Source organism: Aquila chrysaetos, chromosome 2 (genome assembly GCF_900496995.4).
Source record: "Aquila chrysaetos chrysaetos chromosome 2, bAquChr1.4, whole genome shotgun sequence".
NCBI lineage: Eukaryota > Metazoa > Chordata > Aves > Accipitriformes > Accipitridae > Aquila > Aquila chrysaetos.
In genome coordinates, this window is record NC_044005.1 from 41,528,758 (window position 1) to 41,555,374 (window position 26,617).

The 26,617-nt window shown below is 38.8% G+C and overlaps 1 protein-coding gene across 5 annotated transcripts in view; it reads right to left on the reverse strand.

The window, feature by feature from the left end:
- The window catches only part of MIDEAS (mitotic deacetylase associated SANT domain protein), a 54,759-nt gene that overhangs the window by 22,541 nt on the left and 5,601 nt on the right, over positions 1-26,617 (reverse strand). Inside the window, exon 2 of one of the 5 annotated variants that reach the window (XM_030003229.2) lies at positions 13,657-13,836. The exons of 2 other annotated variants lie outside the window; for them this stretch is intronic. The gene's annotated coding sequence lies outside the window, so the exon portion shown is untranslated. Of the gene's footprint in view, positions 1-3,203; positions 4,550-5,633; positions 5,654-13,656; positions 13,837-26,617 lie in introns of those variants that run through there. 2 more of the 5 variants (XM_041127343.1, XM_030003231.2) reach the window with 2 other exon arrangements.

Here is a 26,617-nt window from a genome sequence, read left to right on the forward strand (position 1 = left end):
ATGAATCAACAGACATAACTGGCATATAAACCCTCATGTGATAAGCAACAATGTGTATGTCCCATTTCCCATGGAAATGAAGATCAGGATAGTATGTGTGAGAAATAATAGATCTGACCTGCTAGAAGAATGTAAAACAAACCAACTTAGTTTTACAAAACAGGTATCACACTGTATTTGCATGATGCAACTTCCAACTGGACACAGACTTTTGACCAATCACTCAAGCTCATCCTGAAGGTTTTTCTCTTAAACTCCCTTTCCTCTGGCCAATTACTTCTATGTCTTCCTGTAGCCAGAAAAATCTGTTTTTAGTATGAACTCAAAAATACAAACCAAAAAAACCCCTCATGAATCGCCAAAAGAAAAATAATGTGTCAGGCCACATTTCCCAAAGACATTTAAAACACACACATGTACACAAAGGCTGCAACCAAACATGCAGCAAGATGCTCGATTCAGTGTTTTGAAGGGAAAGATCAGGTGGCAGCCCATCATTCACCCCCCCTCCCCCAATCATTACAGTTGCTTTCCAATTAAGAACTGCCCACCAAGCATCCAAGCACAGAAGACAGGGCCCGCTCAACCTGTTGCCCTTTCAGATGCTTTCTTCAACAGCTGAAAGCAACTGCTCCTGCTCAGGTCACACTCATGGAAAAGTAGTTCAGGCAGATTGTTACAGCTGCTCCCAGACACCAGCAAGTATCTGTTAGTGTAAAGCTACAAACATAATAGGAGAAAGCCTTTCCGGAACATGCAGCCTAAGACAATTCTACACTCCCCTTCCACAGAAAAAAGCTATCCACAAACTTAGGCTTTAAAAACCTAGTTGGCAGGATTAAGGCCTAATGTGTTAACACATACACCAGTATTTCTGTTAGGACACCTAAAACCTTTAAAGTAGTTTAGTTTTAAATTTAATTAAATTCTTAAACTACTACTAACACTCAAGTTATTAAGTGTAAGCCTTTATTACTATCTCTTTTCAATATGCACTCTGTTCCACTTCAAATCACACTGCCAATATATTTCAGAAAGATTTTAACATATTGTTAAAAACCTATTCTTATTGCATCCCTTCTGCTAAAAAATCAAGTTTCTCTTAGTGGAGCAGGTAAGACTAACACACACATTCCCTCCAATGAAACCTGCAATCCATTTCTCTCCCTCTGTAAAATGAAAAATAATAAAACAAAATCATAAAGCACACTTAAGTCCTGTAACATGAGCTTCCTCTAAACGGATATGGCTATGGTGCAGATTTTAATACTAAGGTGGGGTTGGGAGCCTGATGAGGAGGAAAAGACAGAGTTTAAATTAACTTACGTAACTTCCACCTCAGAGGCCAAGCTTGGCTTCAGTGCTACTGGAACCATGGGTCTGTGTTTCAGAGCAAAGTGACTCACTTCCTCAGGCTGTTACATAGCTGTTCCCCCCACACTCCCCCCCCCTTCGCCCTGGCTACAAACCATGGACCTCTGCCACCCCATATCACGGAGCCAGGGCGTTCCTCCCTCCTCTAAGCACAACGTCTCGGCTCATTTTCCAGTCGACTCTCAACAGGACAAAAATAACTCAGGAGAAATTATGGACACGTGAGATGGAAAATTCTCTCTAAACTGCAACTAGTACACAAACGAGGATTTCATAAAGTAAGTTTTTCCTATTTCAAAACTTCATTAGGAGAGGAAAAAACATCCTACAGCAGGAAACTGGATCCCTGGTAGCAAAAACGTAGAGGTGGAAAGGTTGCTGTATGCCTGTCAGGAGCATTAATGTTATTCTCTCTCCCTGCTTTTTGCAGCACTGCTACGAATGTAACAGAGCTAACAACTAAACCACAATACCTGAGGTAACACTATTAACAGTGGTTTCTGACACTATCTTACTTTCTGAAATCATCAGAAGCTATTTTTCTCTCCAAACTAGACAACCTTGTAACAGTTTTCCTTCCACTGATGCTTCTGCATGCTTTTGTATTGATCAGTCACATAATTCTGATAAAAAGAATGAAAGTTTTTCTGTATATCAGAAGACATTACCACTAGATCAAATTTAAACCTGCTAGACAACCTTTAGAAGCTCTGCTGTACATTTTCTACACTTTGAGGAAGAACACAACAATAACTGCCCAAAAGCTGGCATACAACTTCAAAGGTCCTTGGTTTTAACCCTTAAAGAAAAAAAAACCAGACAGCTAATGCTGTTCTTAATAGTGGTGGCTGAGATTTGCAACTACCACAAACACAAGTATCCAGAAGACCTTTAGAAAGCGGGCTTTCAGGTTAGTAAGAAAGCATTGCGTTGGCACAGCTCTCCAAACCTCCACCTGTGTGGATTTTGGCTCTGTTTTTTCCATTACTAGATAAGAAGCCACCGGCACTGCAAAGCCTAACTCAGACCACTTCAGAACTGCACCTATCTAGGAAAGAGATATAACAAAAGTATTAAGATGCAAAGTTTACAAAAAAAAAAAAAAAGTAAATTCAGAGATAACCTAAAGGAAGGAAAGGACTATGTACTTGTGTGTTCCATAAAGGGAGTCCTAAAAAATATTATATGCCTCTTGGGGAAGTTATCTTGTCACTTGAGAAGACTGTAGTGATTGAAGAACAAGTGAAGTTACAGCAACACAAAAACCATGATAGTGAAAATGACATTACCAGGGAGGAAAGAGATTTAAGGTACTTTGAAGAAAACATCCTTACTGAACATCCTGGTTCTCCCAATTGCATGCAAAAATAAATAAATCCTAAGAGATCACCACGACAAAAAGAGGATTTGGTGCATCCAGTATTAGATGGTAAAAGAAAACATCACAAAATTAGCTTCTTAGAATTTCTTTCTACATAGAAAAAATTGCAGAAAAATATCTTGTAGGTCATCCTAATAATAATAGTCCATAGTTTAAGCTGAAGTGATAGATGGTCAAGCTGCAGCATGACTATGCTCCAGGAAAGCTCACACTTGGCAGCTTCACTGGCTGAGCACTGCTGGCTCTATGACTAAGCAGGCTTCCCTCCCTGAGGTTGAGGGATGAGCTCACATTATCATCATCCTAGCCAATTACTAGCTTTGGGTTTTTTTCTTTTGTTTTACTTTAATTTCAGCACAAGAGTCAGCCTGCAGTAGCACAGTAAAATGGCAACACACTTCCAGGCTTAAGTGTGCTTTGCAGCAGTATGCCCCTGACCACTTCTTACCTTTGAATAAAGCACAGAGCCAGTTCTGATACCATAATTCCCAGAAAATACTGTGTCTTGCCTCCAAATATACTGAAGTGTTATGAGACCTTGCATTGCTTTTACACTGCACAGAGAAAAAGCAGAACCTAGCATCAGTATATTTTGTTTTAATAACTCTAAGATCTGGCATCCAACATCATCAGTTATTTTCACTTCCAGGAACTTCTGGCATGAAAGAACATCTCTCAAACTTTCTTCAGGTGAATAGAAAATGTACATCACCACCTTTAATACTGTAATTATTTTCAGATTTCTACAGAATTTTTCCGTGTTGCAAGGCTTTCTCTTCTGGACCTAAAAAGATTGTTGAATTAGATACACATACCCCCAACAGGCACTTATGCAGTATTTTCTGGAATGAAAAAAACATAAGCAAAGTAACTTATGGTACCCTACCAAGAGAAATTAGGGTTAGCATTTTTAGCTAAAACTTCTCCAGCATATCTGCACTAGAGTTAAAGAATAATCATAAACACATAAAACAGCACGTGGGCTAGATTTAGGCAAAGTCTCCCCAAGGACTTAAGTATACAACAGGACTAAGGAGGAGTCTCTGCCTGCATCCAGGATGCTTTTCTCAAATTAAAAAAGTCCTTTCAAAGCAGAGATATCTGAAGAGCGCAGGGCAGAGGCACTCACTAGGCTGGTACCAGCCCTGAGCACCCATTAGCAGATTTTACTCAACCCAAAGTAGGTTCTGCAGAATCATTTAGACATCCCTATCTGTTGCAACTATCTTGTCCCAATTTATCATTAGCCTGGAGAGTTTGCTATAAAACCTTTTTAATGTATTTTTTTAATTGAAGTTAAAAGGTTATTTGATTTAGAGGACAACTTAAAAACGCTCAATTACAATAATTTAATATAAAGTATCTTTATCTCCCTTTAAAACTTTTTGCCTGTATATTTAATAACCACTCACCATTATTCCATTTCTTTAAATATTCTCTTCACTAAGTATGTGCATTTTTGTACAATTTCACCTATCAAGTTCACGACCTTACACACTGTAGTAACCTTAAACTCTACTCTTCAGCCCACCTGTTGAGGGCTATGTTGTCCTGTACTTTGCTTAGTTCATTTGCTACTTTGCATGATAAGCAAGTTTAAATTTTGCACATTCCTAATCTCCTTTGTGACCATATGCACGCAATTCTCTCTGACAGAATGCTGCAGAAATGACATGGGAAAGACTCTGACTTCTCCTCAAACCTTGGCAAAGTTAAGAATGCATAAAATACAGAAAATGGTATACAACCACTTGTTATTTCACCACTTTAATCTTAGCTTTTAAATACTTCTATTTCAGTTTTTTTCATGTGAAAAAGTAGTGTTTAGACTAAGTCAGGGATTTTTCAGCTTCTCATGCCCAGCCAGCAAGAAGGCTGGAGGGGCACAAGAAGTTGGGAGGGGACACCGCCAGGGCAGCTGACCCAAACTGGCCAAAGGAATATTCCATACCATGTGATGTCATGCCCAGTATATAAACTGGGGGGAGGTGGCCTGGGGGGACAAATCCCTGCTCGGGAACTAACTGGGCATCAGTCGGCAAGTGGTGAGCAATTGCATTGTGCATCACTTGTTTTCTATATTCCAATTCTTTTATTATTATTATTGCCATTATTATTTTCTTTCTTTCTGTCCTATTAAACTGTCTTTATCTCAACCCATGAGTTTTACTTCCTTTTTTTTCTGATTCTCTCCCACATCCCACTGGATGGGGGTGGGAGTGAGCAAGCAGCTGCGTGGTGTTTAGTTGCTGGCTGGGGTTAAACCACAACACGTAGAAAGCTACCCAGTATCCTTCTGAGACAGAGCAATCAAGCCTTCCTTCTCTAATTTGCTCATTATGATGGTCAAAGCCCACATTTATGAAACAGGTAAAGAATCATGACACACATTTTACTAACGAGGAACAAAAACAGAGGAACTAACTCACTACTAAGATCACACAACAAACCAGGTCAAAAAGCAAGAACATAATATAGGATACTACCTACCAGTTCCCCTCCAATCCTGCAAGAAAACATGGGTTTAAATCTACACACAAAAGATAAAAATTGATTGCACTATTTACACATGTGCAGAAAGGGCAAAGAACATTGAATTCCTCTAGTGCAATAGCAGGACAGAGGCAGTTCAATACAGTAGGTTTGGTTTCTGGTTTTGGTGGTTTGGTTTTTTTTAAATGACTGGAGACTTAGAGGGCATCACAAACAAGAAACTTGTTCCAGCTAACAGAAATTTGCCCCTATGAAACCACCACCACCACCACCTATTGCAACAGACTTGAGTAAGAACCAAGAAAGCGATGAAAGCATGGGACAGTTTTTGTGTTGGGTAGATTTGCAAAGCTTATTGCACAGCTTATCCATATTGTACGCTTACCCTGCTGTATGTGAAAACAGCTTCAATCTCTCCCTCAGAAGCCTCTCCCGCACACTCACTTCGTCACATTTTCTTCCAGACAGCTACATCAAAATCCCTGCAGATTGTTTGCAACCTCCCACTCCCCACCCTCAGACACCTTGAACAGGAAGGATAACAGCACAGCTTTCCTACGCATCACCCCGGGAGGGAACAAGAACAAACACAAAATAGACCATGTTTGTAAATTCTATACAGCAAATCACAGCAATCTATCTTCTGAAGAGAGGCAGGGGAAAGCTCAAAGCAACTGAGAAACACAACATTGTCCAGGAAAGCCAAAAACTTAAATGGAGGATGATCATTTATGTCCCTGTCACCTTATTCCAAATGGTATAGCATTTTCCAGATACCTATAAAGTCTGTCTCTACAGTGAAAGGCGTATTATTTTCCAGGAGTCTGGCACCACAGAAGAGCAACAACTGAAGCCCAAAGTGAACAAGCAAAAACAACCAACTGAACAGTCTCCAGTTTAAAAGAAGCCCACTACAAAAGAATATAAGTAGGAAACAATCACACACCCCCAACACCTCCAAGTAAGAAACTAATCTTGGGAACTGTATCAGATGAAAGTCCTAGAATCAATAAAGCCTATGAAATGGGGAAGGCTTACTTGTTTGTGTAACAACACATAGCAAAAAAAGAACTCTACACTGTGCCCACAATAGGGGCAAAGAGATCAAAGGAAAGCTGCCTCAGGGACAGACAGACAATAACAAAAGGGAAAACACAGCAACCAGGAAGCTTGACAACTTCCACTGTTGCCTGAAGGTACCTGCCTGGGGCAGCAAACGCATACCTAAATAAGTAGTACACATCGAAGGTTATGGCCTACCCAAATTTTCTCTTGATTGGCTCATTTCTATTGCAGAGAAAGACTGAAGCTTTGACTGACTTAAAGGGTGCCTCTGCCCTCAGGACAGCACGGTTAAAATTACTTTGCTACCACTTTCACTTTCCCATTTTCAGAGGCTAGGAATTGATAAAGCTGTATTAAACCATTGTCCTAACCAGAGATTCAAAAGTGAAATCCATTAGCTCTGTGACCTGAAGCAGGGGAGACAATGGTCATGCTGAAGGACTATGTGGCAGCAAAATCAGGTAGCTTGTATTGCACCACCAGATGTGACAAACTACTGCTCCAATCTAGACCCTTCTTGACATTCAGCATCATAGGTTAATTACCTACAGCAACCAAAATTACACAAAATGTAGAATTACCATATCGTTTGGGCAAAACATACATTCGCAAGAAGAAAATATTAACTACACCTCATGAACTAATCAAACCAAAAAGGAGAGGCAGTGAAAACACGTTCTCATAGATGTTATTTAACTGGGCAGCTTTCTTTTCTGTTTGAATGGTCTTAAAATTCACCTAAGCATGAATTCTGATTATAATTTGGCCTACTATTTACATCTGTAGACATGGTTTTATTTATCCCCTATCATCACAATTTGCCACATTCCATCTAGACACAGATGCATTCTAGTATGCAGGACATTACAGAGAAGGATTTTAGGTTTTTTAATTACAGGGTCTGAAGCACCACAGACGCGCCTCAAAAGGAAGTTTTCAGATAACAGTTCTATGAGAGATGAGTTGTGTACTTTCAAGGAATGCTCAAAAAACAGCATGTATTTTTGGGTGTCTTCCTCAATTCAAGCTGTAAATTTGGTACAAATACTGGAGGTTCACTTTTCAAAACACACCTGGGATTTTCCACATAATTTTGTTTTAAAGGGATGAGAAAGACACGAGAAGTTGTTACGAAGTGCCCATTAAGTGCTGATTAGTCTTGTCCTTATGACAAATGAGTAAGGCAAAACATGGCTTACACAAACAGCTCCACCAGAACAAAATCAGCATGGATGGGGAAGAAAAACAATTAAAAAGACAGACTGGAATTTTAAAATTTAGCAGATTATTAAACAAACAACAAAAGGAAAATAAAACCCATCCTGATTTATTTTTAAAGGAACTGTCAATGTTGTTTCTACCAGCTACTGAAAAGATACTACAGCAAATACAAGTTAGAACCTCAACTAATTTATCCTCAAGCAAAACTTCAAGTGGTATTTCCAAAGTAATTGAAGTTTTGCCAAAACCTCATGTCATGAAAACAAGATTCATGATTTGGACCAGACTCATCCTTCATCTTGCATAGGAACAACATGCAGTTCTTAGAACTATGAGAAAGAGACAGCTACCTAGACTGGACTTTCTTAAACAAATATGCAGGAAAGCCCACCTTTACAAATGGCTTTGCAACACAGTGCAGGCTTACCCTTTAACAAAATAGGTATATGGTACATTTCTTAAATTAATGTTTATAAACTGTACTAAAGTTGGGAATACTAGTTATTATAATTCTCACCATGATAAATATCACGATCTGAAGAGACTTGGGCAGCCTTAGAGGACAGAAAGAGCACAGCAATTAAGGAATATGAAACGCTGCTCCCAGGCTTTGTGAAGTTACAGGAACATACTATTCTTTCCCACTGGAAATGGGTTAACAGTTCTTCTAATTGTAAGCACTTAGACAGCTATTTTAAGCTTTTTTATTTGGAGCTGTCAGGGAAGGCAGTTGCTAGCAACAGAGAGACCAATACTCCAACATGCAGGAATTGCTGCAGGTTCTAAAGCCAGAATGGCAAAGAGCAGGCCAAAAGCTTCTCCCTGCCCTCGCATTCACATAGCTGACATAACCACAACGTGTCCTTCACTCTGAATGCCTCTCCCGCCACAAACACACCAGCTGCAGAATTGCATGGATACACCCCAGCGACAGACCAAATCTCTCTGCACTTTAGCTCTGAGAAGAAAACACATCTGAATGCACTGAGCTGCAACAGGAAAGATTGCTGGATTGCTGCAGGTTCAGTTGTTTCCATCTCGACCTCTCCGGCACTCCATCACAAAACCAGACATACACAAGTGTCCAGTGTATGGAGTACCACAGTCTGAGCGCTTCACAGATTCCTTCAAGGCTTTGCCAGGGGTAACGGCCTACAAATAAGGGAAGAGAAAGGGGAAAGTTCATAGAGGTGATGCCTTTCCATCCCCAGAGGTTTCTTCATGAGAGACATAAATGCACTTAATACCTAGACCATAGCTCTCAGCAGAGACACTCTTGACACCATCAAGCAGGCATCATCACTCACCCAAGTCTGGCTGGAGAATAGCTGGGACTAAAAGCACAGGCAGAGCCTCAGAGGATCTGGGATCAATTTGCAGCTTTGCTACAGACATGTATCTTAAGCCACTTCAGATCAGTTCACAAAATGAGAATAATACCTGAAACCTAATACACTAATATTCATAAAGTATTTTGAGGTCATAAAAGTCATATTATCTTTAACAGTACCCACTAACAGGCTAGATGGGGATTCTTCCTCAAAGAGCTTAGAAGTCTAACTTGAGACATGATGCAACAGGGTAGCAGTAACCAAAATAGAAGGAAGGGGCCACAAAACAAAGGAAAAAGGTCACATAAATAATAATGTAGTTGTTCTTTTGTCATATGCCTCTCTCTGCCTCACTCAACCCAGAAATATCTTTTTGTTTTTCAGCAGTTATCTAAGCTGAAGCAGTGCTGATCTCAGTTTGCCCACATCCACACACTTGCAGCCAGACAGATGCCAGTACTGACTGAGCTAATCTATTATAAAACTACTCAAGTAGTCAGTCTTTAACAGCACTGACAAGACTTTAGTTAAAATTTCTAAAATTATGTCTTTTAAGAAGTTTTGTGGTCACTGTTGAATATAAAACCATCTTTTTATTGTGCTGGTCTGTTACAATGTACAGTAAGCTCATGACTGGGACTGTCAGGCTTTACAACATAGCTATGGAAAAGGCACACTAGTTAATACTGGGTGTAGGAACACTGAAAAACATGGGCAAGCATGATCATCACACAGGGGAAACCAGCAAGGCTTAAAGAATCCAGGGGCCCAGAGAGGACTCTGATTTCTTAATCTTTAATTAAAGAATCAGAGCACTCTCCAGGCCCCCGGATTCAGAGCTCCCTGCCAGTTACCTGCCAGACATCTGCCCAATCTCCTCCTTTTAGCCACAGGGATTTCAGTGGAGGAAAGAGCGAGCAGATGGTTGGCACCAATACTGGAGCAAATACAAAGCGAGCCTCTTCCATTTCTGTAGTGGCTTATTTGTATCCTTACTAACATTATAAAGCACTTCCACAATGGAGCATAAGTGACACCAGCCTCATATGTACTCAGAGCAAAGTCAGAAGCTTCCTAAAGATTCAGCTCAACAAGTCTACCTGAAACCAAACCACCCATCCCTTACTTCCTAACTAGAAAAGAAAAATGTCATACAATGACAGTGTGAGGAAAAGTGCCCTCTATTAAGAACACTTAAAAAGCTATTTTAAATTGAGCAAAAGACTCAGTTCTTAGTAAAACACAAAACTAAGGTCGCAATGATCAAGTTCAACTTTACAGGAAAAAATAAAGTTTACGCATTAATCCACCTGAACATGGAATTCTGTGAGTGTTAAGCAGATCAGAAGTATAACATGCTTTTACATTTCCTCCTGCACTTACGCAGTTCACTTTGTGGGTCCTGGAACAATATAAATACATCCTAATTGAAGACATAACATTTTGGGCCAATAATCCCACATTACGCTTTGAATAACCCTATTTACTAAAGATACCAACTATGTAATTGCTATTAACAGGAACAGTTAAGTCCTTCCCAACTGTGAAAAAACAGGCCATAAATAATTGGAAAGTCACACAGCAGCTTACTAGAAAAGCCAGTAAGAGGATCAGTGCTAAACACTTGACCATCTCCAAAAGAAATCGCTAAGCATTAAAAAAAAGATTTAAATCCCTTACATAACATAGTTTTCACTCTCAGAATGAAAGGCTAATGAACTAATCATCCCTTCAGATGCATGGATTCCATTAACTTGATCCTCTCACACTGAAGAAAAAGAAATTCTGAGACTGATGCTCCTTTACAATCCATAATGCATCTAGTGGATTCTAAAGGATTTTTCCACACCAGCTAGATAACACACTCTTATTTCAAATAGTTTACTACTTCAAATTATGTCCCACAGCTTCTGATGACTACTATTTTCAACAAATCTCCAAAAAATAAGAACAAACGTCCAGTCTCCCGTCAGCAGGCTGACATTCGTTACACAGTTCTCCCCCATTTGGGAGAGATCTATGCATCAAGCAAGGCAGGAAAACATTCTACGAGTTGCTACACTGAAGAAAAATTTCATTTGGGGGAAGTAGTTGAAGGAACTTGCCCACAAACAAACTTGACAGTACTGGAATATTTGACATTTAGGTAGCACTTTGCAACAGTTAAAGCAATATATTAACACCAGTTCATCCAACCTCACAACATGTCATGTGCAACATTCTATATTTTTAACAGGTAAACAAAGAGAGACAAAGCAGTCTGCTTTGCACTAAACAGTGAATGGGTAGCCAACAAGAGATTATTCTTCTGGAATTCCTTGATCTCAGTTTTGTCCACTGTTCATTCCTTCATACTGTGCAGATACAGACTACACTTGCAAGATGTCAGGTAAAGCATCTTCACCTTGAACAGACACACTAAAATTCAGAAAGTGTTATAGAACACTACTTCTTAAAATACCCCGTAGAAATCCCCCCACCCTGATGTAAATGTTAAGGCTATTTTGATCTAAAAATCACAATGTCTTCTAAAGCACATAAAAGTTCACCCACCCATATCTGTAGAAGAGCTCTAGCATTAATATATAAATAGCAGTGTCATACTAGAGATCTCTAACCAGTACTCCACAGATGCAGTGTTCTATGATGCCTTTGTACGGTCCATGAGCTCTGCCTGGAACTGCAGGCTAAGGGGAAAGGCTCTTCCATTTGGACGAACTGTACTGGTTGGGGATTTTATATTTTGGATTATTTTTTTTTTTTTTTTTTTTTTAAAGAAAATGACAACACCAGTCAGGTGTACTCCTCTTATTGTCCATGCCTTCATTTCTTGCACTGTAGTACAGAAACAGAATTACATCAATTTCTATTTTACACAGCTGCATGGCCTCATAATCACAGTATAACAGCACTATATACTCCTTAATGCACTTACTCTGGGAATGCCTCTTTAAGGGAGGGAACTACTATTACCCCTTTTTATTGAAGGGGACTAAGTCAGAGAGAGAGACTATGAAGTGACTTGCCTGAAGAGGTCCATGACAGAGCAGGGAACCCAACTCAGCGTCAAGCTAGTGCCCTACCCTTCCAATCATCTTTAGTCTCTTACTCGGTTTAAAATCCCATCCTAAGGATGGCTAAACGAAATCTCCCTGAAGCATTTCTTCCCATTTCAGCCTGCCCATGAGACTGTATGCCATGCATAATAATAAACTCAAGATAAGCATTTAGCAGCCAATGCAGGTTTATTGTGGATCTAAAAATATTTTTCTAGCTTTTATTAGAGTTGTCACCTATAAGGCATATACGCATAGTGATACACTAGCCTTGGCTGCAGTAGTGGCCAGGGGACACACAGAGCAATTCAGGAATACTAGACAGACCTATTCAGGTGCAAACATGACATTGTTATTAATTTTGTCTAGGGATTAGATAACAATGCTGAAGAACCTCATCAAATCCCTTCCCTGCGTGCAATTACAAATTCAAATGAAGAAAGAAGGGAAGGAATATACTAATTTATAGCTATAAGTAGATTAGCTTTGATACATATTTTCATCTGTTTACATCACTTAATGATCACCATAAGCATAAAATCACTCTTTGGAATCAGGGAATAAAAAAAGGAAGGGGAGCTCTTAAATCCTGTTAAGACAGTGCTTTTAGCAATCACCATGACATGTATATTCCTCCCATCTTTGCAACCTCCTTCCTGACAACCACTGCAGGGGAAAAAGAATTTTTGTTCTTTTCCCACAACTGCAACATCTGAGGCACCACAAATAAGAAACAGCTTTCAGGCCCACAAGAAATGGATGCGTTGGAGTTGCACATATTCAGAGCCCACCCGTGCAGGGACAAGCTTCCACCCCTTGAACCCTCTAACTGAATCTTCTCTATAACTCTGTCTCCAGCCACGTTGAGAGCAAAACTCTGATTTTTAGCAGAAACACGGCAGAGATCGCAGCAGTTGGTCTGCAGGAACAACAACTCTTTCAGCAGACCACGGAAGGGGCTCTGCCACTGCCACCACTAGCCCTTCAGAGGTCCTGGAGGCTGGGGGGGCACCACGGTCCTCAGCCCTGGTTTTGCTCTGCAGCTACAAACATAGGATTTCCGTCATTTAAGGGGGGAGAGGGGGAAGGGAGGGGCACATATTTGGTTGTGAAATATAATGAAGTGTCATGGAAAAAATAAAATAGGGGCCAGAGTTTTTAAAATGCAAACACTAGAGATGAAATTGCAAGACTTGTTTTTCCCCTTTCCATAAAAAGCTATGTATTTATAGCAGCTGCTTTAAAAAAAAAAAAAAAGCAGCCTTGAGAGTTATGCATGAGGAATGCTAAGTCACAGTATCACTTAGAAAGAAAGAACAAGTACTAATTTGCACATAACGGTGATGAAATTCACCTATTATAGTAGATAAATTTGTTAAGCCAATTCTGTTCCTAAAGCTCCCACCACTTACATTTGTGGCTTTGTTCTCTCTCTTCCTTACTAAAAATCTTGAACACTCAGCACAAAAGGTTCCCTTGCAGACAAGATCTGCCAAATCAGAGCCACGAAAGTACTGTCAGAGCCACAAAACTGAACAAAAAAGCAGAAAAAAATTCACACTCATTGCTACCTGCACGTAAGACCATCAGGCAAAAAAAGTTCAGATAAAGAATGGCTTCTACATGTACATAGTTCCTACACGTAGCAGGCTAAGTTTGTATTATTGTAGCCACTTCTAAACTTACAGCTTTGCTTAAGCAAGGTTTCCACATTCTTCAGGTATCTTCAGCTCACCTTCTGCAAGATGTGAGACCCTGGTGTTGGCATAAAGCTTCACAGTAGCATCTGCACAGAGAGGGATTCCCCTGAGCAGCAGTTTCAGAGGCCCAGAGCAGAAGAACTTTTCCACTTTCAATTTTAGATTGAGGTCAAGTACAATGGTTGGTTTCCATTCATCCTGCAACATGTCGGAAGCTAAAGCGTGAGAAAAAGGTGAGATGATGAAAAAACTAGCAGGAAGAAGAAAATATCTCCCTTCTGAAACCAGAAGCGTATTGGTCCCTGCAGATGCCCTTTGTTTTCCACCTACATTCCTAGTACATTTTGTCCATTTTCTAGAACACAGTGCCTTCCAGTTAAATATACTTAGTTCCACAAAGATATCATTGCAGGACAAAGTGTTTCAAAAGACATGAAGCACCCATCCAATTAAGCAACTGTAATAACTTCTTAGTCTGCCTTTTTTTTTTTTAGTAGCTTCTCACAATTGGTAATTTCTTTAATTTTTTGATTTCTGCCTTATCTGAAAGTAACAGGACAGATTTAGACATAAAAAAGATACAACCAATAAGAAGTTGTTTACTATTTTAGTTATACTTCTCAGCTCCTTTCCATGAAGAAATTAAAGGTTTTCATTTGTTAATATATCTCTCAATTTTATGCACAGATATTTGCATAGTGAAGAGGAATTATCACTTCTCTTTTTGGATATGGAAAGAATATTGTGCGCCAAATTTCTCAATATCATTGGAGGAACTGCTTATAGTTTGAAAGACTGAATTCTCAAAAAACAATTGAAAAATTTATACACATACCTCCCCCTAACATTCAGTAGACATTTGATTTAAAGGTTCAGGCTTTTAACAACAGCAGTTGGAAAAAAAACCCACCTGTCAGTTGCTCAACTCCCAGTATCACTTCACTAGCTCTCTAGTCAAATTCTAAAATAAGCAGATCTGCAACTCTAATGTTAAAAAAGGAAACTGCTTACCACACTCCAACTTTTCAAGGTTTTTACACCTTAAGCAAGTAAATTGATACTTCTGGTGGTCTTTGAATAAATAGTTCAAAATAAAGTCCACAGCAATAAAGGTACTTTGCTTGCCTAGCTGCAATACTAAAAATTTCCTCAGCTGAATATGGATGCATTCTTTTCCTGTTCATTGTGGAGAACTAACTCTTCAGTAACAAGATCCACCCGCTGTGTGTTTCTTGCTAATCTGTGTACTTACAACAGTCTCTACTATTGAGAGCAACTTAGCTGTTTCACTAAACAAGCCTAGGAATAATTTCCACAGTCATTCTGGGTAGGCATGAGGGGAGATGTATACTTGTAAATGGTTAACACTCTCCCCCCTCTCCCTCCAAGCAAATTGCACACACAGGCAAAAAGGCAAGGGAAATAATTAACCTTCCAACTCCTGAATTTTGGCTTCAATTCCCTAAAGTAGCTTCATGCATAAAATGAACATGTGGAAAGAATAATCAGTGGTGAGCAACTTGCTGAGGGTTGTGGAAAACTGGCCTGTGGAGCACAGCGAGCTCTTGCCAGAGATCTGCTGCTGTCTTCTGCCACATAGACCTCAGCAAACGTGCATCACAAAAGCAGCACCATGTCCTTCCCAGGCATTCTGGAAAACCTCAGGGTTTACAAGCAATCACTGACCACCTCTTCCCTCCCACACTGAAGCTTAACAACCTCTTTTTTTTTTTAAAGAAAACCAGACAGACATACAATTGCAAATGTATGCACTAACTTAAAGTCACTTTTTAGTCTTTAAGGCATGCAACTCCATTGCATAGCCCTAAGGCCTCCTCCGGATACTGGCACCATTTATGTCAGGAGATACAATCCGTTTATTTTAACACACAGAGGGTGTTGTGTTGTTTAGATCTACAAGTTAGCTTTCAGTTTGAAGCTGCCTTTGTAAAGCAAAATCCCATCAGTAACAACTCCCTCTTCATTAAATTATCTTACTCTTTGAAGACGAAGTGATAAACAATACTTCATTAAAGTATTCATTAAAGAAAAAAAAAATCCTGGAATGATCTTATACCAGATCCACTACTTTAGCATCATAATTCCTTCCTGAAGAAGCAGCAGCTCTCTTAAGTGCTGTCCACATATAATTTTAGCTCTGTACTTTGCTCTACTTATTATCAATTATTTTAGGAAGTGCATCTGTAATTACTAAATATCTTCCAAATTTGCATTCTTAAAAAAAAAAAACAACCTTATTTTTCTATCCCAAATAAAATCTGTGTTTTGGAGGTGGCAAGACACAGGGTTTCCCCCTGGCAGGGAAAGGCTATCCTCCTCTGCTCTCTCTGAGCATACTGACATCCAGTATGTTAGTACCTCTGGCACATACACCTCAGTTATCCAGGTCCACTCACACTGCTGTAAAAGAACTGCTCCCAGACACTTTTGTAGGCATCTGGGGACCAATAAATTTTCATGTACATAGCTGTTGTAGCTCATGGCCTTCAATTCCCTAGCTCCTTTAGTTTTTCAAACTCCCTAAGATGCCTATCTCATTCCTACTAGGCAGGAGTAGTGTTCTCCAATCGCTGCTGCAAGAAGCTAGTGTAAGCACAAATTTCCATTTATAGCTCTCTACTAAAAAGGTTTTTTTCTCTTGTTGAGGCAAACACTGGCCTCAGTATGATTACAATCCATCTGTGCATGTATCTGGTAGAAAAGTTATTTCCTCTTACAGAGGGTTATATTTATTTAGCCACAGTACAGCTGCTCCAAAGCCACTTGGAGTCTAAAAGCGTGCTTTTCTGATGTTGCATTTCCCAGTGAAATGCATCAGCTGCTGAGCAAGAACCCAAGCGATAGCCTGAAGAAACAGTATCTCTCAAAGCATTTGTGTCCACCCTGCAGCTGAGCTCACCAGTCTTAAGTCATGAAGCACAGGCTGCCCTCAAAACCAGGCACCTGGCAGTCTCCCCTGCCCTCACAGGCAGCCTGGCATGCCATGACCTGTGGCTGCTGTGACATCCAGCCCCTTTCCCATTAATTTAGGGCCCCCCAGGCTCAGTCAGGCACTAAACACTCCTGCAAATACAGGGGAGGCAACAGGCATTTGCAGCGCAAGTGTTGAGTCCTGCACCCTGTTCGGCAGTGCACGTAAAGGAATCCTGCAATACATTCATTTCACTTAGGTCTTGGATGACGATTTTTCAATATTTTTTTTTTTAATATACAGCCCCTTCTGTTGTTTATGCTACTTGTTCTGCATTTCCATAAGCAACAAATACACACAGCTTCTTTTTCAACTTCTGCATTAGAAGGAAAGCTCGCTCCCTAAAATGATAAATCAGATTAAAAAGAGCCTAGCTACATCACAGTGTTCAGACTTCACTAACAAGTGGCTTGGTTTCAGTCAAGGATTTTTCAGCTTCTTATGCCCAGCCAGCAAGAAGGCTGGAGAGGCACAAGAAGTTGGGAGGGGACACAGCCAGGGCAGCTGACCCAAACTGGCCAAAGGGGTATTCCATACCATGTGACATCATGCCCAGTATGTAAACTGGGGGGAGTTGGCCATGGGGGTGGATCACTGCTTGGGATGTCACAGGGCATCGGGTGGCAAGCGGTGAGCAATTGCATTGTGCATCGCTTCTTTTGTATATTCCAATCCTTTTGTCATTTTATTATTATTACTATCATCATCAGTTTCTTCCTTTCTGTTCTATTAAACTGTTCTTATCTCAACCAATGAGTTTCACTTTTTTTTAATTTTTCAATTCTCTCCCCCATTCCACTGGGTGGAGAGTGGGGTAAGCAGGCAGCTGCGTGGTGCTTAGTTGCTGGCTGGGCTTAAACCACGACAGCCCTTTTTGGCGCCTAACGTGGGGCTCAATGGGTTGAGAGATCTGACTGGAACGTGTTAGAACAAATTTGTTATAAGCATTCATTATATTCAATAGTCACTGGACACAGTGTTGATTTATTTGCTCTCAAAGTTGGTGCACTTTTCTTAAAATTGCATTTTGTAATACCTTACTTGCAACAGGACTTCCAAAAAGGGACTGTCGTGGTTTAACCCCAGCCAGCAACTAAGCACCACACAGCTGCTTGCTTACCCTCCCTCCACCCAGTGGGATGGGGGAGAGAATCAGAGAAAAGGAAACTTGTGGGTTGAGATAAAGACAGTTTAATAGAGCAGAAAGGAAGAAACTAATAATGATGATGATGATAATAATAATAATAAAGAACTGGAATACAGAAAACAAGTGATGCACAATGCAAGTGCTCACCACTCGCTGACCAATGCCCAGTTAGTTCCCCAGCAGGGATTCGCCCCCCCCCCCCCCCGGCCAACTCCTTCCAGTTTATATACTGGGCATGATGTCACATGGTATGGAATACCCCTTTGGCCAGTTTGGGTCAGCTGCCCTGGCTGTGTCCTGTGCCAACTTCTTGTGCCCCTCCAGCCTTCTTGCTGGCTGGGCATCAGAAGCTGAAAAATCCTTGACTTAGTCTGAACACTTAGCAACAACTGAAAACATCAGTGTGTTATCAACATTCTTCTCATACTGAAGCCAAACCATAACACTATACCAGCTATTAAGAAGAAAATTAACTCTATCCCAGCCAAAACCAGGACAACCAGGAAGGCTGGCTTTTTGTTTTGTTTTAAATATTAAAAAACCATACACTGCTACCCACAACCCTCAAGAAAACCCTAAAACAAAGTATCTCTCAATTGCTTTAATCCTCAACTTCCAAGTGATGCAACACTTTAAATGAAATTAAGGCCATAATGTATTTGCAGCCTGGTCAAAGGTGATGTTCTCCCTTATACTAGCATCCAATTTATATTTGGATGTTTTGTTCAGAAAGAATAGGAGATGAATGCTATTTGCAAAGCACATTTTGTTTGAAGTCACAACAATAAGCAACAACACCTGTGATCATTAATCAGCTGTATTCTATCTTGGCTATACATTATACCTATACTGTATGTATACATGCATACGTTTATATGACTACATACACTGCAGGTAAGAACCAATTTAAATGGGAGAAATTCTTCATAAGTAGTTTACTTAAATAATCTTTTCTTAAAATGATGCTTTAACCCCACAAACAAACAAGCACTATACAAACAATCTGATTAAATTATGAAGGCGCCAGCATATTAATAATGTCTTTGCAATCATCAAGGAATTGTAAAAACACTCCCTTGTTTAAATTTTGAAATAAAACCAGTTATTTTGCTTTCAAGTAGTTCTTGTAAGATATGCATCAAGGACTTCAGTTTTTTCACCTCTGAAATTTAATGAGAACCTTGTCAGTTATCAACAAACTATTTAGCAACTATGTATTTTTTCATATTTAACCAACAAGGTGTTTGCAATCATTAAACCTGTATTTAAGGTGATCTACAAAGGGGAAGGAAAAAAAAAAGATTTTTCAGCTGGAAATATTTTAATTTTTAAAAGTTACTTGGATGGAGGAAGCTTGTATTCTTGAAACTAGGAACAGCTAATCTAAAATTCTAGACAAATGAGTAAGTTATAGATTTATTAAAATGAAGTTGAAAATTAGCACTGAGGGCACTGAAAAGAAAAAAAGAATTCATACTGTTTGAAACTAATATCTAATATACACTTCAGGAAAAAAAAAATCTTAAAAAATAAATTAACATCCCTGCTTTCAATTAAGATGTGAGACCCAAGACAATTTTTTTCCAGCAATTGTATTTAATAATAGTAAGGGACTGTTACTGAACAGATAAGCTGACGGTTGACATTGTTCCAGACACATGAGTTTTCCAGATCTTCCTTATTTAAAGGGAAAAAAAAAAAAAAACCACAAAAAACCCACACCCCAAAAACCCCCTTCTATTAAAAAAAAAAAATAATAAAAAAAAGGGGATGGAGGAGAATCACCTTTAAAACAACATAGTCTCCATGAGTCCAGTCAGCATGCCAAGTATTAACCTTTACCTTTTGGCATTTTTTGAAATTTTGTTTGTGTAATACACAAAAATCAAATCAGTGGCTCTTTCCCTTCAGTCATCAGTAAGTCAGCTGTTCTCAAAATTCAGCATTTGTAAGAAATCCTGCAACACTGGTGTGAGTCTACAAGTGAGTTGTGTGAATGAATAAAGGGATATGGAATGATTAAGAGTAATGAACTGAGCTTCAACTTTTCAGTAAGACAACTGCAAGTAACACTAAGTAAAATGCTTTGAAGTAACTTATTTCCACCAATGAACTAGTTTTCAACTAAACTGACAGTGTAGTTGAGAATTTCTGATGTTGTAAGAGTATAGAATATTGAAAGCCAAAAGAAAACCAACTTTCTCCCAGAATAAACTCCCCAGTTACTCCATGCAACCTTGAATCAGCTCTCCAAACCAGGACCGTAGTAGTAGCTACAAGGAACACACTACAGGAAAGCTTTCTTGGTCTTACTTTATGTACTATGCTAACTGGTAGTAGTTTTGTGCAAATCAGTCACATGCAGAAAATTTATAATAGGAAGGGCAAAGTTTCCGCAAGACTTTGCAGTTGTTACTGTCAGTTTTTGACCCTGCTTGCTGGGTCTCTCTAGCCACATAGTGCAAAAGCAGTATTGGTGTCATGCAAAATACAGCTGTGCTTTTGTACATAAATACAACTTCTCTCAGCTCCTTATTTGTTTGCAATCCAATATTACCTGTGCGCAAGACAGCTCTGTCTTTTCTATGTTGTAGCATTGTGCACCCAGGACCAATTTTGAATCCAAGCTATAGCTATTCCCAATGAAAGGTATAATATTAAAAAGTGTTACAAACAAGCAATCTACTACCAAATCTTCCCCCCACTTTTTCAAACAAGGAAACCTCATACTCTTCAAATCTGTTGTATGATACATTAAGCAATCTTGTGTTGACAGAGTAGCATTAGATTGTCATTAAAATATATCAATACTATGCAAAAATGTTCAGTGGGAAAGCAAAGGGTTAAAATCTCCATTACGGTTGCTGCAAAGAAATAGTGGCAAGTAACGTGACAAAACATTCACTAAGTTTCCTGCATTCAAAGTTATTACGCTTTCCCCCTTCAGACAGGGTCACTATGTCCTGCCAATTCACGAGCTCCCAAAAATAAACTAGTTGAGTAACTAAAGATGTCAATAGATTTTCACGTTCCCTCCATGCATCCAAACTGTACGGCTCAGATGGTTACTTGTAAACAGCCAGGCATCCTACACTTAATCTAGAGCATTTTCCCAAGCAAATGCTGTCACAGTAACTCAGTTATAGCTGTCACTAAACACAGAATATCCCTCCACCTCCAAACTGTACTTTTCTCTCATAAATCAAGTCACTTAGAACTGTTGTCTTAAAATACTTTTTAGCACACAGCAAAATTGAGTAGTTCTGTTCATCTTCACAATAAAAAACATAATAGAACAGCTGACAGACGTATAACCACCTGGGAAAAATACCCTGGAACCATGCTCCATGGGAGAAAGTTGATCCACCACTTTGGTTTCTTCCATCTCTGACCTTTTCAATGACACTGCTAAAGTTACCCAACTGAGAAACAGAAAAATATGAAATAAGTCTGCATAAGAGCCAGACTTAAATCACCTAAGTGCACAGAACCACGGAGATGATAATTTTGTTCACTGACAACCTGATTTAAAGCCAAGTAAGTAACCTGGCTAGGGAAACTCTACTCAATCTGCTCCACACAAAAGTTGGTGCCTCATTTCTACAGTGCAATCCAGAAGCCTCAGTTCCACGTCTCAGATTTCTAGAACAAACATGAAGGGATTAAGCATCTTGCAGAGAAACAAAAGTCAGCCTTTTAATCAGGATGTCCAGGGAAAAGCCAGTCAAAAGGGTCCATAGAGGATGCATCATACAGGCAAACACGTATCTGCATCTGAATGAAAAAAGTTGCTATTCTACCTAAGGCTTAAGTGCCTCTATCTGCTGGAGGTCCACAGAGGGTGCCAATAACTATTTCTGAACAACAAAGCCACCTCCTTCTCAAAAGCAGTAGGTGTGAGAGGGTGTGGCCTCCTGTACAAAGTCTGCTGACGAAACACTTGCCCAGCCATGGAGATGCAAACTCAGACTCGTATATCACACCTCCCCGTAAGGAAGCCCCCATCAATCAGCTCCCCTGGGTGGGGCAAAATCTCCATTCCCACTCTTGACATGGTGCCACCACTTGTTAGGCCAGGATACCTCTTCCTTGAAGGCAATTACCTCACCTTAAAAGGAGGATGATAACAAGGCACAAACAATGTAAATCACTTGTCAACACTGAGATTGCAAGAAAGGGAGAAGGCTGGAAACAGTTTTGTTGTAAGTCCTATGGCACCAGAAAAGAGTTCTCCCTGTATAGCATTTTGTTGCCTTCTCTTTCAAGTCCATCTTTGGTCTTAGCTGTCACATAGTTGTCTAACAGTTTGTAAATGTAAGCATAGACTCATATATAAGATGCAGGAAATTCCATGACTGGAAGACCTAATGGTCTTCTGGGTCAGGGCAAAGAGCAAGACTTCCTCTAAGCTCTAGGTACCTGTGCCTTGCTGCTGACCATTTTAGTTTCAAGTATAAGCAGCTTGTTTTGTCTATGTATGAATAAAAGGCTCAATGAAATCATAAATACAAACACTTTTGCCCTCCAGAATACTAACACCAGTTAACTTGGAGGTGGAACACTAAAAACACTTCAGGCTAATAAAAGAGATTAAGAGCAAGATTTTACTCAAGATTTTTAAAGGCTAAACAAAACCATTGACTTCTTGGTAAGAGTACAGATGTGACTTCTTAAATGTTTTAACACAACTAATATGTTCGAAGCTCCCCCTAACTTCAATTTCTAGGCTGTATTCCTGAAACAGACCTCCCTTCGTAAGAACTGCTGGTACAGACCCAGTCACAGCATTGCAACCTCCACTAGCAAATCAGACCCTCAAATTCGCTTTTGACAAAAGGGACACCTAGAGATCACTTAGACCTTCTAAGTGTAGCCTGAACCTTTGTTACATATTATGCAAACTAAAATGGCAAAAACCTGCAGTAAAATCTTACTGGCTCAGAATATGAAAGAGAGTAAAACTGTAGACTTATCTATACCATGTAGCCTGAAAAATTACAGAGCGGGTGCAGTCTTTTTCACTAACACTCATGATGTGAAGAGCAGAAGCAAACTATCTTATGCAGATTTGAATAATTCTCACAAACCGTCTTCAGAAGACTTCTGCTCAAATTTTTGACACAAGACTATAGAAAACCAGATTATTTTTTTGTTTCTTAAGAAATTATCTTTCTGCATTAGACACTACAGAGTTGCTGCAAACATCAGTGCCATCTCTGCTCTTTAGCAGAGTAACATGTGAACCAGTTCAAATACTGAGCTTTCTTATTTGATTTTTCTCATGGAGTCCTTGAGGTATGCTATTATGGTAGTAGACGGACTGAACTAAGCCTTCACAATTTGAGACCCAAATCCAAGTATAGTTTAAATACTAATACCTTTCATGAAGGAAGCTTTAAAAGCTTCTAAATTAAGTATCTTCCTACCTTGGCACTTTTTTATTTTGTGTGCCCGTGAGAATATTTGTTTGTTTCGGGGTTGTCTTTTAATACCAGAAAGTTTTGCCCTTTTATCAAAACCCCATTCTTCCACAAACATCAACAGTAACTTCACAGTACTATAATAACAGAATATTGCTGGTCAGGATTGTAACAGATTATTGATTTAGATTTATCACCACTGGGGGGAAAAAAATAAAACAAAACACTTCTGTTTAAAAAAAAATAAAAGCCAATTCAATGTCACCCAAATACATAGTCAGCACAAAAGCAGCAGCATCTTGCCAACATGGCTGTTACAACATCAACTCCAAATACCAAATAGACTGTCCCTTTAACTATATATCCAAGTACACGCAGTCAAGCAATTGTTGATGTTAACAAGTATTTGGGGCACTGCCTTTGGTCTCATACTTGCCTAATGATACCTCTGACAGAGGTACCTTGTGGAGAAATCCATAAACTCACTAAAAAGCAGCGGTGCAACCTGAAGTCCAGTGAAAGGTCTCTAACTTTGCTCTATCGCCTCTGTGTTGGAGAGATGCCTTGCTTCTTTATGACCAGTCTGCCCAAGTTCCTTTTGACTCCTGTGCTTTACAATTTAGCAAGTATATGTCATTCTTAGACAAATAAAGAAAAACCTGCATCCTGGCATACATGTGTGCACAGGTAGGCTAGCTCATTTTAAAATGCCAGGAGAGATTACGTGAATGAGGAAACTGATTATTCCAGTGTGCAACTTATATCAATAATAATTATTATTACTTAAGAGCTCTTCCCGCTGTAGAGAAAAACTTTACAAATCAAGGCTTCAAATCTGCATTTTATCTCTTTTGCTAACAAAGCTCTCTGTATTTTAATTTCCTCCATAAAGGTAAGGTAACTAGATTTATTTACATTGCAAATGAAAAACCTCAGATATGCTTTGTTCATTTTTTAAGAAAAAAATATCAGCATTGATTTCAATGAAGCTTCTTGCAAGGCAGCTCATTATTCACCGTTAACGAGTGCAAAACCTAAGCACAGTATCATGTATACCAAACATGGTAGATTTTTAATACCTCAATACTTAAAATATTTATTCTTTGCATCTCAAATTCAAAATTAAAATGAATTGTTTGTGATGATGTTTCCACATGAATTTGGAAAGGAGCTCCACATTCTTCTTTTCGTATTCTTAGACAATAAAAGTGCATTTTCACTACAGATCAAATTTTTCTACAGGAAAAGTTATAGCACATTTTCTATAGAAAGAAAGTGGTAATAGCAAAGTCAGTCAGCTAGTACCATACCTTAAATATTTCACTTTTGCCAAAGAAAGAAGAGCATTAAACCAAAACAAACAAAAAACCCAAACAAAAAAACCCCAAGGCATCGGAGTAGTTCTCATACTTCAATAGGAAAGAAGAAATGTCTTAAAAATATTTTGCATTTTTGCATGTATTTAGAAAATCATGGTAACAAAGACCACTTCAATACTGAAATTAAATCACAAAAAATGAAGCCCATAATCAAATGCAACATTTCCTACAATTATTTACTTGCAATAATACCCTTTACGTGCAAAAGACTTTCCAAATATTCAAGGAGGGCAGCTTAAACTCTTAATAAAAAGAATGCCCAACAGTACAGTTAATACTTTTTAATTCCTATCTTACATTTATAGTATATTCTCCCCAGGCATCTCAACATCCCTTAAAACATCTTCATTTAAACAAATACTGCCATAGAAAGACTACACAATTTACTCATGATACATATCTGAAAAAATATTTACATTTTCTAAAAATCTGAAAAGATAATAGCTTTCCAATAAAAAAAACTGAAATAAACTTATAATCTTAATTAAATTTATTAAAGATTACTTTATAAATATTCCCAATGTTTACCATATCTCATACAGGAAAACATCTAGAGCTTGTCAAAAAAGATTCTAAGAGAATAATTCAACTCAGAATTTTCTAAGTCACAAAATCAAACTAAACCACAGGGGCAGTCAGATTTCCCTGCCAGTTTCACATACATGAATATTTGGCATCCTAAATTGTCATCACTGGAATCTCCTAAAGCAATCCGAATGCCTTACAGCTGTGGCTATCTCTCCTCTCACCAGGAATTTGGCAATGCTGGGATTTTCTTCTCAGATGGTAGAAAAACCAAATTCAAAATAGGAAAATACTTTGCTAAATTCTTCTCCACTCAAGTGTAGTAATTTCCCACAAACACAGCAAACTCTCCTTTCAGGAAGTGCTTGAAAGAATGAACAATACATTATGTAGGAAGAAATAAAACCTGAAAATAAGACAGTTTAATGGCAAATTATCCAGTAAAATCCCAAGAGTATTTTTAACGTATGACACACATTTTTACTTTACAGTGTGTCTAAAGGTGACTATTCAGGGTCAAAAATCTGAACAGTTAAGGATATTACAAAACAGCAAGAATAGTTGACTTGCACTACTATAAAACTCTAAACAATAATGTAATTTATGACAGATTACTAAGAGACAGATGCAGGAGTTCAAAAGAATATGCTCAAGAAAGCATAAGTGTGTGTACACACATGTAGCAGATAAGGCTGCACCTAAGCATACATGATTAAGTTGAGTTTGAAATCATGCAACATCCCCAAGCAACCTGGGATCCAAACAGAAATGCACTTTTACTCTATGAACTATACTATAACAAGGCAATTTGGAGATTATTCAGACTTCTGGAACTAATTTCAACTTTAGACTTCATCACAATGCACACTGCAGACAAGGTGACAAGCATTTCAGCAGGCCTACTGCCCCACAACATGTAGCTTCAGAGAACAGATTCTAGTTTACCCATGCTGAAGGGATGCAGCTGATCTGGTAGCTGGAAATCAACCATACAACACTGTACCACAACCAGACTGCAAAGCCAAACCAGTATTTCAAAAAGTCTTCTCAGGTAAAAGCCCTTGATAAAAAAAGAACAATCCTTGCAATCACAGTTCATGCATGTTTTGGTCACTATAGCTCTAGAAATACTAAAAGCAACACTATTAAAAACAATAAATTAAGATAAACCCCAAAATTTAGCATGATACTCAAGCTTGAAAACAGTACAAACAGTCAAAGAAAAAAAACTTCAAAAAGTTTTTTTAAAAATAAACAAAACTTCACAAACAGTACTCTAGCATCACAAGAAAAAGGAACATTTGTTCTCAGGGAAACTGAGTTATAAAATGAGAAACTTATGGGTGTACAACAGAATAGTGTGTGTACACGTAAATATACATAGGCATTTAATCTGTCTTCCCAAAATAAATGATATATATTACTGCACTATAACCTCTCCTACCAGTAAGCTATGATGGAGGAAGCCAAGCAACTGAGAACTAATTTTCATGTGAGAAGATAATATACAGCAAAGAAATAAACATAAATATT